Source organism: Anguilla anguilla, chromosome 16 (genome assembly GCF_013347855.1).
Source record: "Anguilla anguilla isolate fAngAng1 chromosome 16, fAngAng1.pri, whole genome shotgun sequence".
NCBI classification, from domain to species: domain Eukaryota; kingdom Metazoa; phylum Chordata; class Actinopteri; order Anguilliformes; family Anguillidae; genus Anguilla; species Anguilla anguilla.
In genome coordinates this window covers 16,979,774-16,992,369 of record NC_049216.1, presented here as the reverse complement: position 1 = coordinate 16,992,369, position 12,596 = coordinate 16,979,774, and positions in this window count along the sequence as shown.

Here is a 12,596-nt window from a genome sequence, read left to right as displayed (position 1 = left end):
GCTGTTGATATCACAGAGAAGATAATGAGAGACCTGATGCATTATCCCTGCTTGCCAATGTTTAGCGTCCAATTTCCTGTTGTCATTAATCTTTTTTAAGAAATGGCTTTAAATAATTATTGCTGGTTGACAAAGGATGGGTTTGCTGTTTTGTTGGTGAATTGAGCTATATGAAGACTGCCACTTGAGACTATTGGAACACTAAGTAGCCTATATAAAATCATTTTAGGGTGAACTTTTACTTTTAATATTGTCACCATTTCAGAAGTTCCTGACTATATGTTCTGTCATAGGAGTGGGCGTGAACCCTTGTTTAAGTTTTTAAGGATATGTCACTTTCTGGAGGTTTTTTTATATTTTAGTTATAGTGTAGGTTTTTGATTGGTCCAGACATTTTGTGGTTTAAAGCAAGAAAGTACTCTTCAAGTAGACCTAATTGCAAGCAGCTTGTATGGCAATGTTATGAAAAAATATGTATGATCATATACATTTTATAGTATTTATTCACAATTGAACAAAAGTCTATTTTTTGTGTGCCAGTAGCTGGGGTCTTCTAATGCATTTGTAATAGCTTTGACGGCACTAATTATGTATTGCATGCAACCCATGACTTCAGTAGGCTACAGGTACAAGAACAGGTGCATTTGAATAAGAATACTGCATACTGTTCATTCATTGTAACCTAACAGTGCCTATGCTTTCGTGATGCTATATGAAAAGGGTAGGCCATGGAGAGCAGAAGAAAATGAAGTATAATGGCAAGATTCAGTACAATTTGGCCCATTTTGGGCTTATTCGGCTATTTGTCTTTAATCTAGAGTGAATTTACGACTGTCTCCAGTCCTGAATAACCAGTGAGTCACTGCCTTCCCTACACATTTTTTGCAATTGTTTCCGTACATTATGAACTCTGTATGAAGAAATACTTTCCAAATCAGGAAAGCACTTTGCTCTGCATCAGGGTTGGGATCAGCTCCATTTCAGTTCAGCAGATCAGTTCAGGAATTGGAAAAATTCCCTTAATATTCTGTGAGGGGTTTTCAACTAACAAATAGAATTTCAGTTAATTTCCTGAATCAACCTAATTTAAAAGGAATCAACCTCTGTTCTGCCCTACGTTTGAGCACATTTGCACCTGTGCACTTTGTTTCCATCGCCAGAGTTTTTCTCAAAATGGCTTTGGCACATTTTTAAACTCCTTTATCATCCAAATGCTTCAGTCTGATCTCCCATTTGCTGGACTAAAAGGGAGCAAAAGGTGACTGTACTTTGCTTTTTCTGGTGCCAAGTCCAGGGAGCTGTGACACTTCTGTGTCAAAGCAGCTAGAACCCGAGGTCCTGAATGCTCCTGCACAGCAGTTAGGCTACCTATTTACTCCTTGCTTGCAAAACATTTGGTCCAGTTCTGCTAAACCAGGTACATGCAGTTCAGCCTGCTCAAAAATTCAGTTTCCGCTCCAAAATCAGACATTTGGCCTGTTAAGGGAATTTGACTGACTGCTGACAGATGGCTGGATAGTTTAGGTGAAGCTGTGGGATCAGGGATTAATTAGTACTCTAAAATATGACCTTATATTGTTAAAGGATCTGTTCATCCAAAAATGAAATGAATGTATGTTTCCACTTACCGAGAGTTTGATCTATCCATCCAGATAGATTCACTGAGATTAGTCAAATTTTCTTGATATCTGCTGCAGCTCATCCTGATACAACAGACCTTAGTGGAACCATATATTTGTGGCGCTTGAAGCGCTGAATATTTGCAATCGGAAAACTTAACGTATGATACCATGGTTAGGCCTACTCACAAACATGCACAGAGCTTAATTTGTGCACAGTTTCATTGAGAACTACTTTTGTCGATTCACACCAACTGTGTACTATATCTTCGCAGTTTCAACCAAGCATGTCAAAGAGTGTTACATTTTGTAATCCTAAAATCCAGAAGTGAGTTAACATTTTTGAGCCATGGGTTCCCTCAGGAGATTTCAAATGCTTTTTTCCCATAGGGTTTTCTGTTTATGCAGAAAATAAGATCTAGTTAACATCTAGTTAACATAAGCTTAAGAGAGTTTCCCATTTTGTTCTACAACGTAAATCACACCTGTTAATATTTGAACCACAAATTCTGAAACTGTTATGTGCTTTAATAAAGTAAGTTGCTATATTTAAACTACAGCAAATGGTCATATTCCATCAACATTAAGTCATCACCACTCCACCTACATGAGACTTTGCACCTGCATGAGATACACACAGTTGGTGTAGCCTACTTCAGTAGAAGAAGTAATTCTTAATGGAACTGTACACAATTTAAGCCCTGTGGATGTTCGTGAGTAACCATGGCATTATATTTGGAAAGAGACATTGCTGTTGAGTTCTTCAAAAGCGCATTGAGTGCCACAAAAGTATGGTTCCATTGAGGTCCGATGTGCACTGCAGCTCACTCTGATACATCAAGTAAACGTGTCAAATCTCAGCGAATCTACGGATATATGGTACTCTGGGTAAGTGGAGACAAACTTTAATTTCATTTTTTGGTGGACCGTCCCTTTAAGCTCTGAGAGGCTGAAGTGTTTTGAAATAGTGAAAATAACCGTGATTTGTTACTACCTGTGCTGCGTGCACGTGGTACTCTGTAGTTTGCACTTTACTCTGTTCTTTGGCATCTACGAATGTCACAGATAACAATACACAAAAACAAATAGGAACTACCTCTGAAAGAAAAAGCAGGCGAAGGAGAGGGAGAGAGTCGTAGTCTATCTGCCTGTTCAAGGCCACGTTGCAGATTCCTGACTGAATCTAAACACTGCTTCTATTGCTGGTTTGCTCTCGTTTGAGATTAGGAGTTGCTATGCGTTACGAGCTCTGCTTACTTGACAAGAGATGACAAAATTGCAAGCGGCTCTTTTTTGTACAACATACAGCAAGTGTTAGATCACTAAGCTCAGGGTTACACTGAGGTAGTGAGGGAACTAGGTTATCCCTTACAGCTCACTTTCAGGACAGTGGAATATGTGCTGGAGGATTGGTGTTTCTTGGTCGCTAATGGGTCACAGTGAAGGTGAGAACCTGTGTACACGCACTACACAGTACTTGATACATTGTGCTAACAAATAGCACAGTATTTTCTCTGTCTTCAATTTGCTGTAAATGTTTGCCTTTACATTGCAGTTCTGAAGCAAGTAGAGTTTTTAAAAAGTGATCATACCTTCATAATGGAAATTGTAATAACCAGGGTTGTTCTGTAATAATAAAGGAAAGAATGTTCTCAGACACATTGAGTATTTAGCCTATGAATTGCCTTTGTAATTGCGGTGAATTTGATATTGATGGATGGATGGAAAGATAGGATAAAGCACAAGTGAGATGATGTCATTGATACATCCAACTAAATAGTTTCCCCAAGGTTTACTTTCCAGGTCTTTACATTGATGCACAAAAAAGACCACAGAGATCAAATGCATTGTAATGTACTGTACCACGCTGAGAGCAAGTCGCTAATAGCCGTTGTTTCTTCATTGCCTGTCTGTTTGATTCGGTATACAGTTCTGAGGGTACTCACTCAGTCTGTTATGCCTAATGCCACATAATACTGTACAGGCTGCAGCTTTGTTTCACCCCCCACAGAAGTTGCTCACCTCATTTCTGCATGGTTTATGCTGCCATTTGATCAACCTACGACTCCTTCGTTTTCACTGTAGCCAGGCAGTTTGAGACTACTCCCTGAAGATCCGGTCAGCTTATAGGTTCTGTTTCAAATGATAATTGTCAGGCTTTCTTTTTTTGTTTTTGTTTCTTGCTGACAGACCTAGCTGCTCTGTAGGTCAACAGCACGTTGCTTTTAACCAGCGCCGTCCAGCTGGGCTAATTCTGCCGAGAGAGCGAGCGAGCCGGAATGGATCAGGCTGACAGGCGGAGTTTCCAGGGTGCTGTGTGGAGAGATGAGTATTGATTAGAAACAGGCAGAAGGTGAGGGCCACGGCGGGGCCTTCTGAGGTGGACTGTTCATCCCATTACTGAGGACAGAAGGCAGAATTAAGAGGGGTCGTGAAGGAAATACAGCCAGTAGGTTTGGGAAGCCCGGAACATTCTCTTGGTGTGCTGCATTTCTTAAAAAAAAGAAACAAAAAGGATAGGTAGAGTTGGGGAGATGGTAACCCGCTCAACCGAAACAAAAGAAGGAAGTATCTTGTCGAGAACTTCTCAGCAGGAGACTTCCGACTGCTTCAGGGTGCACCACACATCAGTAGAGGATCTTTGTTGGGTTTACGGAGAAAAAAGGTTCCCGTCCATCAGTGTCAATTATACAAAATGATTTGGGCTCTTGAGGCCTTCTGTTTTAGTGGGCTGTGTACTTTGTCACCGCAGGTCGTCCTGCCATAGACTGTAGGAAAAAAGTAGCAGTTTTCGTGCAGCCATGTTGTACAAATTGGAGACGGAGGCTACGCACTCGGGAAAAGGCCCAACCCTTACGTCATGAAGGCCGGGCCGGGTCGAGGTCATCCACTAAGCGCTTGAGATACAGTGACATGCAGTGACTCGGCAGTGACGCAAAACTACCTATTGCGACTGCATGTTGACTTTGTATTTTTGCTGTATTGGTACCATTGGCTTGCATTGAAATGGGTGGCTGAAAGACCTATACTGGAGCCAACCGCACTGGTGCTAGTGAGCACCGTCTGTCAACAAGACCAGGAAGTGAGCTTCAAAAGGCCTGTTATTGGTCCTGAGTAACCGCTTGGTCCTGCTGCATCGCCAGGACCAGCTTGGAGATGGCTGGACTTCCAGGTACGGGGACAGCTGGATCCCACCTCCAACACAGGTCACTGAGCGTGGCATGGTACCCAGCGGCAGGTAGAGCTGGCCTTATGGAGGGAGGCTGGGGTGCCCGGTAGTGGGTAGAGCTGGCCTTAGAGGGCAGCAGGAGCACCGCTGCTCTCTTACTGCTGTAGCCGTCAGTCCGAGAGAGAAGGAATAGGTACATTATGGTCTGGTGTCACAGGCTCAGGAGAATAAGGACACTTTAATTAAAATGAACTTGATGCCTCTTCACCAGCTGACTGGATTTCCGGAGCTGTCGTAGGAAAGAAAGAAGAAAAAAAAAAGAATGGGCCTGGTGAAATACTTTTTCAAGGGGGTTATTGGATTTGTTTTTCTTAAAGTGTAGTGAGATTTGTTTCTGATGGGATTTTGGGTTTGTTTTTGTTACAGTCGGGCAATGAATCGTCGGTGATATCTAAAAATATCATTCTCCTGGGACAGGAAACTAAAGAAAAAAAAGGCTACAATCCTCTTGTGCTGACAGTACTGCTGACCGTATTTATGAATTATTTTTAATTCAAAAGTTGCTTCCTACAAGATGAGCAGAATAGTGGGCTGCTTTTGAACTGTAGTTCAGCGTTTCGTTTTTGATTAAATAGCAGCGACTTGTCGACCGCAGAACTGCCCGAAACGGATTACTCTGCGTCAGCCAGCGCATTTTTGCAGTGCAGATCTAGGTCAAGCTTAGTTTTGTGGTACCTTGTTTTTGTTATGACTGCAGTGTCGTGTATTCTTCTGATTGAATCCTAGATTTCTGTCCAGATGTTCCACTTTGCCTTGCACTGGATGAGCATAAATGCATGCGGTGACATCTGAAAAGCAGGACTGCTTTTAATTTGCAGATGGGCTATGCTAACAGAACAGGCTCGCTAATGATAGTTGTGGTTTTGCAGAACCCACAAGCAATCAAGAGAGGAATCCCACTCCTACCACCAGTCCACCCTAAAACAAGTCCTTTAGCCTTTTTGTCAGAGAGACATGAAACTTTAGGCCTAAGCACAGGGCTGTGTACCCAAGAGTTTGGCTAACTCTGCCCTGACTAAATACTAAATCCTTCAGTGGCTCAGTCAGTGTAGATACATTTTAGTAAGGGGGCTCCTGAGTGGCTCAGTCCAGTGTAGGTACATGTTAGTAAGGGGGCTCCTCAGTGGCTCAGTCAGTAAAGGCACATTTCAGTAAGGGGGGCTTCCTGAGTGGCTCAGTCAGTAAAGGCACATTTCAGTAACGGGGCTCCTGAGTGGCTCAGTCAGTAAAGGCACATGCAGACTATGCCCTCAACCTTGTATGTAATTGCCGTAGGGAGGAATTCAAGCTGGGCGGATGACCACGTCTCATTACATACCAGGGACTTGCCCATGCCCCCCCCCCCCCCCCCCCCCCCGACCCAGTCAGACAGTCCGCCACCGTCTGCATGTACAAGCCACACATGAAGCGCTCCCCTAGAATTCTAGTCTGTGTGTGCGCAACTGGCGAACCGCAAAGCGAAACGAAAAGTGGCGTTTCTGAGGAGTGGGCACGCTTGCCTGTACTGTCCCCGATTGACAGAGGTGGCAGCGATGAGCACAAATATAACTGGCCATTCCAAAATGGGCCAAGAAAGGGACAGTCGTCGTTGGGGGGGGCGGGGGGGAAATCTCGTAGCTAATCACAGAAGTGCTCACTATACCAGAAAGACTGTCATATGACACCCATACAGTACAGCACACGAAACAGCCTACAGACAGTATGTGTTAAACTGGAGGTGTGAAATCGGTCTCCTTTAAAAATGGAAATAAATCACGCAAGGACAGATTACAGGTATTGTTTTTTTAAGTGTTAATGTCGAAATCTATTGGAAAATCGTCTTTCATTCTCATCATTCAGGCGATAAAAGATAAACACTTACAATGTAGTAGACTTTGTCATGGCTTTCCAAAGTTTTTTTGGCAAAAGGGCACATTTTTACTTAAAAAAGTCATATTATGTATTATTTGAAATAATAAATGTTACTAGTGCCCTGTAATGGCTGACCTTGGATCAGTTCCTATGAGAACAACTTTACAGCGAGGTTTCCCAAAGATGGCCACTGTGTAATCTTTAGTTGTCCTTGTTCTTCTGTGCATTTGCACTGAAATATGTCTTTCAGAGCCCTCAATAGGGTCTCTTTTCAGTGTCTCCCCTTACTGCTGCTCTTTGCTCTGCTTCTTTCTTTCTCTTTCTCTCTCTCTCTCTCTTTCTCTCTCGCTCTCTCTTTCTGTCTCTCTCTCGCTCACTCTTTCTCGCTGCTTCTTTGACTCCCCCTTCCCCTCCTTTTCTCTGTTCTTCTTTTTCTTCTTTCTCTGCCTGCTTTTCATTCCTGTTTTCTCTTTCATTGTTTTTTCTCTTTTTATCTCTCTCTCTCCCCCTCTCTCTCTCTCACGCACACACACACACACACACACGCACTCTGACTCCATTTCTTCTCTTCCTCTATTCAGGTTTCCTTTTATTCTCTTTTCTGAATAGTTGTGAGTACTTTAAGGGAAGGGAAGGGGAAGGAGAAGGGGGAGGGGTCTAGTTTCGGGCCCAGCTGTGTCGGAGAGCTTCTCCCAGGGTCGAATGCAGAGACGCCCAGCCTGGTGCCAGCGCAGCCTTGGGCTCTCATCTGTACACTCCCTGGCATAATGGCCAACACCTCTCACCGCAAAGGATCATGGGAGGACAGAGACACCGCCTTCCAGCCAGTGGGCGCTCCTTCGCGGTGTTGGGTGCGGTATCACATTGCCAGACTTAAACATTGGCGGCTATACGAATATGCAGTTGGTGCTTCGACGCAGAACCCGGCCTAAAACACGACGGAGACGCGTTTGCGGCCCTGGCGGGTGATGGCTTTGTCGCCGTAGCCGCATAAAAGGCAGCGGGGATTGGACACTTGCTCGGTTTCCTGGCTCCGCCCTTTTTTAGCGGGACCGTGCGTTTGAACCAGTAAACAAACCGCGCGCTCCCGGTCCCCATATTTCAGGCTGTGGCTCTTGCCTTCCGAGACTTTCGAGCGCCGGCCCCTTGGGACGGTAACACCGACCGATCCTCACCGCGCGCAACGCTTCATCGCACTGACGTCGACATTCCAAAATTTAGGAGGAGGGAGGGGGGGGAGGATGGGCTGTGTGTGACGGGAGTCCTGGATTAAGCGCTGATAAACTCATCGACTGGAGAAACGCTGGGAATTGCAGCGCAACAGGGTGAAACTTTCTATCCGAACGCGGCAATCGGAAAAGGGGAAGGAAAACAAAACAAAAAGCCGAAAAGAGGCGGAAAGCGCGGTATGACGGAATGGCAGGCTTGAAGGGGAGACAGAGGTGAGAGTCAGATGAAAGTACGGAGAGATAAAAGCCGGAGAGAGGAGGGTGTGGGATAAAGCAGAGGGAAGGGAGGCTGAGATGAAAGCGAAATGAGAAAGATAAGAACGGAGAGAGAGAGAGGGAGAGGGAGAGAGGAACGGAGGGAGAGATAGTGTACAGAGCAGAGAGAGGAGTAACCATGGAAACAGGAGGAAGGTACAAAAGAAGAGAGAGACAAAGGATTTTGATTTAAAAGAATGAAACGAAACTTGGGGTGGGGAAAAAGTGATTGGGGTTTGAATTTATAGCTGGGAGTTGGAAGGAGAAGTGGAGAGAGTTGGAACTTATTTATAGGAACGCGGGATTATTGTCCTGTTGTTTCTGGGTCTGCAAATGAGATTTGCTCCGACTCCCACCGGAGGGCGCTATGGAGACCCACTGTTTCTCCCTGCAGGCCAGCTGCTTCATTTTGAGCCATGTTTTTCGGAAAGGAAAGAGCACTGCCTCAGTGTTACGGCATGACCACCATTTGTTGTTCTGTAGAAGAATGTCCAGAGGCTCCTGTTGTTATCTTCGTGGCGAGTGTGATATTGTCCATTTACAGCCAGTGCTGAGTTCCAAGAAAACACTTTTGACATGCATCACGGGCCTATGTGAGAGGTCCCATAATGCACTGTTCAGGAGCAGCACTAAACCATGGCCACTTTCAAAAGGCAGAGCACGGCAAAGCATTTCACAGAGGGAGCATAATGTCAAGTGAGGTCCTGAGCATGTGAATTTGACAAGCTCTGGACTCCAACTCCCATCAGCCTCGTTTCGGTTTTGCACAACATCTGCCACTTTCACTATTCAGTGCAGGCCACGTGATCCAGCAATGTAAAAAGGGTCGAATGTGGAGCAGGTCAGCTGACCAACGGTGACTCACTTCGCCGTTTTCTGACAATGTCAAGGCAAGGCGGCACGTAGCGCTTCTCGATTGCGGCACACGCCACACGGGGAGTGAAAAGGAGGAATTCTTTGGTCAGTGTTTTGGATGCGAGACAGGCGCTGCCGTTTTACTCAGACGACAATGATAAATCATAATAATAATAAGAAACTGTGTGGGGCCCCCCAAGGGCCCTGGGCAGTCAGAGCTGATCCCGATCTTTGCTGCATGAAACCCAGACCCCCCCCCCCCCACAAACTCCCCTCCCCTCCTCCACGTGGTAAACATGTTCTATCTTTACACGTCGGTCTTCATACACGTCTGAGTTCTGGCCTTTAAAATGATTTTTTTTTTCTGTGAGGAGAGCAGCGTGTTGCAGGTGAGGGGCGGTCAGCCCCGGTCCAGTGGGCCGCGGGGTCTGCCGGTTGCCGGTGTCATTACCCTGCTTTCCGTTGGATTGGCCGAAGCGCCAAATTACCCAGATGAGCCACCTCGCCTGCTTTCTTCATGTCTGAGCCGGGCGATGGCGGTTTCTGGGCGAGAACGAAAGCCGGCAGCCCTGCTGGCTCTCCGGGACGGGGGTCGGTCAGTCGCACCCGTTACTGGGTCTGAGAGAGAGAGAGAGAGAGAGAGCCAGCACTCCTGCGTGTGGATCCTGCCTTTTTCAGCCGCTGTTGGGATGAACTTGAATAAGGTGCATGACTCAAAGTGGTGTGTGTCCCCCCCCCACCCCCTCCCTCACACACCAATATATATTTGTGAACCCATTGTATGCTCTTCTATATAGAATGAGTGGTAGACAGAGGCTTTCTATTCTGTGGTTTTTGAGTCTCTGGTGAATATCTTTCTCTCTTTCTCTTTCTCTCTCCCTTCCCCCTCTCTGTTTTTTTCTCTCCACTCTCTCACTCCCTTCCCCTCCCTCCCCCCTTCCTTCTCTCTCTTGATCTCTCCTCCCCCTCTCATTCTCTCTGTCTCTCTCTCACTCACTCTCTCCCTTCCCCCTCTGTGCCCCCCTCTCCCTCCCTCCCTCCTCTCTCTCTCTCTCCCTCTCTCCTCATCGCTCTCTGTCTCCCTCGCTCTCCCTCCTCGCTGTTCCTTTTATATCCTCTTTGCTGAATGCTCTTTCCCTCCTCCCTCATCTCTCTTTCCCTTTATACTCCCTCTCTTTTCTCTTTGCTCTCTTGCACAGTCTGCCTGCTGCTTTTCCTCTCTACTGCGGGCGCTTCGTTCCCAATATTCTCTCTGCCAATCTAGCCCCCCCCCTCCCACCTAAGCCCCCCCCCCTCGCAGAAAGAGACAGAAAAGGCTTATCTTTTATTTAGGGCTTTTCGGGTCTGTCCATCTTTCGGCTACGCGTCTCGGTGCGCGTACCGCAGGACTCACCAGCGGGGCCGACCCCGCGCGGCGAGAACAACGACCCGCCGGTCGCCACCGCCCGCCCTCTACCGCACGCGTGCGAACGAACGGGCCAGAGTCGCCCGCCGGACCCTGGGAAGGGTGTGGGGGAAGGGCTGGCGCCCGGGGGGGGGGGGGGGGGGGGGGGGGGGGGGGGTGCGGGGTGGTGAACTGTGTGTGGGAGCTGCGGGGCTCCGTGGCGTGTGTTTTGGGGTTGGGGTGGGGTAATGGGGGTCCTTCAGCTTCGTTGGAGGCGTAGGGGACCACTGCAGGGCCAGCCAGTCTGGCAAAGATGCCGTTAAGTATAATGCAGCGCCATTTTTTTCCCTCAATTTAAACCCCATTGCCCTGTCATGCTAAACAGGATGGGCTGGTGGCTCAAGTGACAACGACGGGCGTTACTTTGACGACCAGCTGCCCCCTCCCCCCACCCCTCCAGAAATCCCAACCTCTACCCGACCCCCAACCCCATCATGCCGGAATTAGATTTATACAGGAGGTGAAGAGACGAGGGGGTGTGCTGCATATGCACACATATATTTGACATTTTTCTATATTCTGTCCTCTGCACTTTAAATTCAGCTGTGCCGTTGGTGTGTGGTAACTGGGTGGGGTTAGGGATAGGCCTGTTTTGTTGGTAATAATCCTGCAGGTACGGGTAATGTGTGTTGCGGGCGGGGGGGGGGGGGGGGGGGGGGGGTGGCTCTAAGTTCTGTAACTGTGGCAGGAATGAGGTTGGCACACTCACCTTCACATTGGAAGGCTTGTAGGTGTAAAGCCGGACTGAGCGCGCTCAGATGTCCGTGAGGAATACCTTCTCCAGCATGTTCACATCTGCTGTCTTTTCTCATTCTTTTCCGCTCTCTTTTCCGAGGCAGTTGATGGAGTCTGGAGGGTGGTCCTTTTCTCTCTTGGTGTGTCGGTTCCACAGACGTTGCGGCAGAAATGGCAGAGATGGGAGGGAGGGAGGGAGAGAGAGAGATGGAGAGAGAGAGGGAGGGTGGGAGAGAGAGAGAGGGGGAGGGTGGGAGAGAGAGAGATGGAGGGTGGGAGAGAGAGAGAGGGGGAGGGTGGGAGAGAGAGAGAGAGAGATGGAGGGTGGGAGAGAGAGAGAGAGAGAGAGAAAGGCAAAGAGGCCTCCTCTGGCCTGACTGGATTAGATGTGTCACTCTGGTTGTTAATACAGAGCATCTGTGTCAATAACCCTGATTATGAGGAGTTAGAGGGGTAGAATGATCAACTGGAATCAGCAAGCAAGGGAGATGGGTAACCAACGTGTGTGTGCGTGTGTGTTGCGTGGTGTGTGCCTGTCCCTGTGTGAATGTGGATTTGTGTGTGCACATGTGGGTATCAGGGGTGTGTACATGCATGTGTGTATTTTCGCATACATGTTTGTGTATGTGAGTGCACGTGTGCACATATATACACGTATGTGGGCTTGTGTGTGTGTGTGTGTGTGTGTGTGTGAGAGATCCTGTATGAGCATATGCTTGTCTAAGAGTGCCTACACAGTGACTGAATGAGACCGAGCATGTGACTCTTCTCTTGTTTTAGGTGATGTCTTTATTCAAGGTGACTGCCATGCGTACTGGCAGTTGTTACTGTATTCAGATTTTTATTTTTTTCTGTTCATATAAGAAACTCCAGTAAGGGCAAAACCAATTCTGTGTGTGTGTGTGTGTGTGCGTGCATGTGCGTGTTTGGGTGTATGTGCATGTGTGCATGTGTGTTCACGTGCATGTGTACGTGTGTGTGAATGTGCATGTGCGCATGTGTATGGATGTGTGTGTGTGTGTATGTGTGTGTGTCTGCCTGCTTGCCTGTCTGTATGAGATATTAGTTGATTCCTTTTTAGCCCCTCCCTCCACATAGAGTAGTCCTCCCAGAACAGGACGCAGGTGACTGCTGGCTCAGTCAGAAGGCCCTAATGAAGCACATGGTAATGCGTAGTGCGCAGCGTGCGTTTCGGTGGGTCGCGCCGGCGTCCGCCGCACCAGAGCGAGGCTCCTTCCAGAACGGCGGAAGCGAAAGCGTCACGCGGCGTCTCTCTCTCGGACCCGCTTTCGCCTCGCGGTGGCTTGGGTGGAAACCCGCCCCCATTCTCGGATCTCAGCGGCCAGGCCGGTGTCACTTCCCTCTTTCTCTCCCTCTCC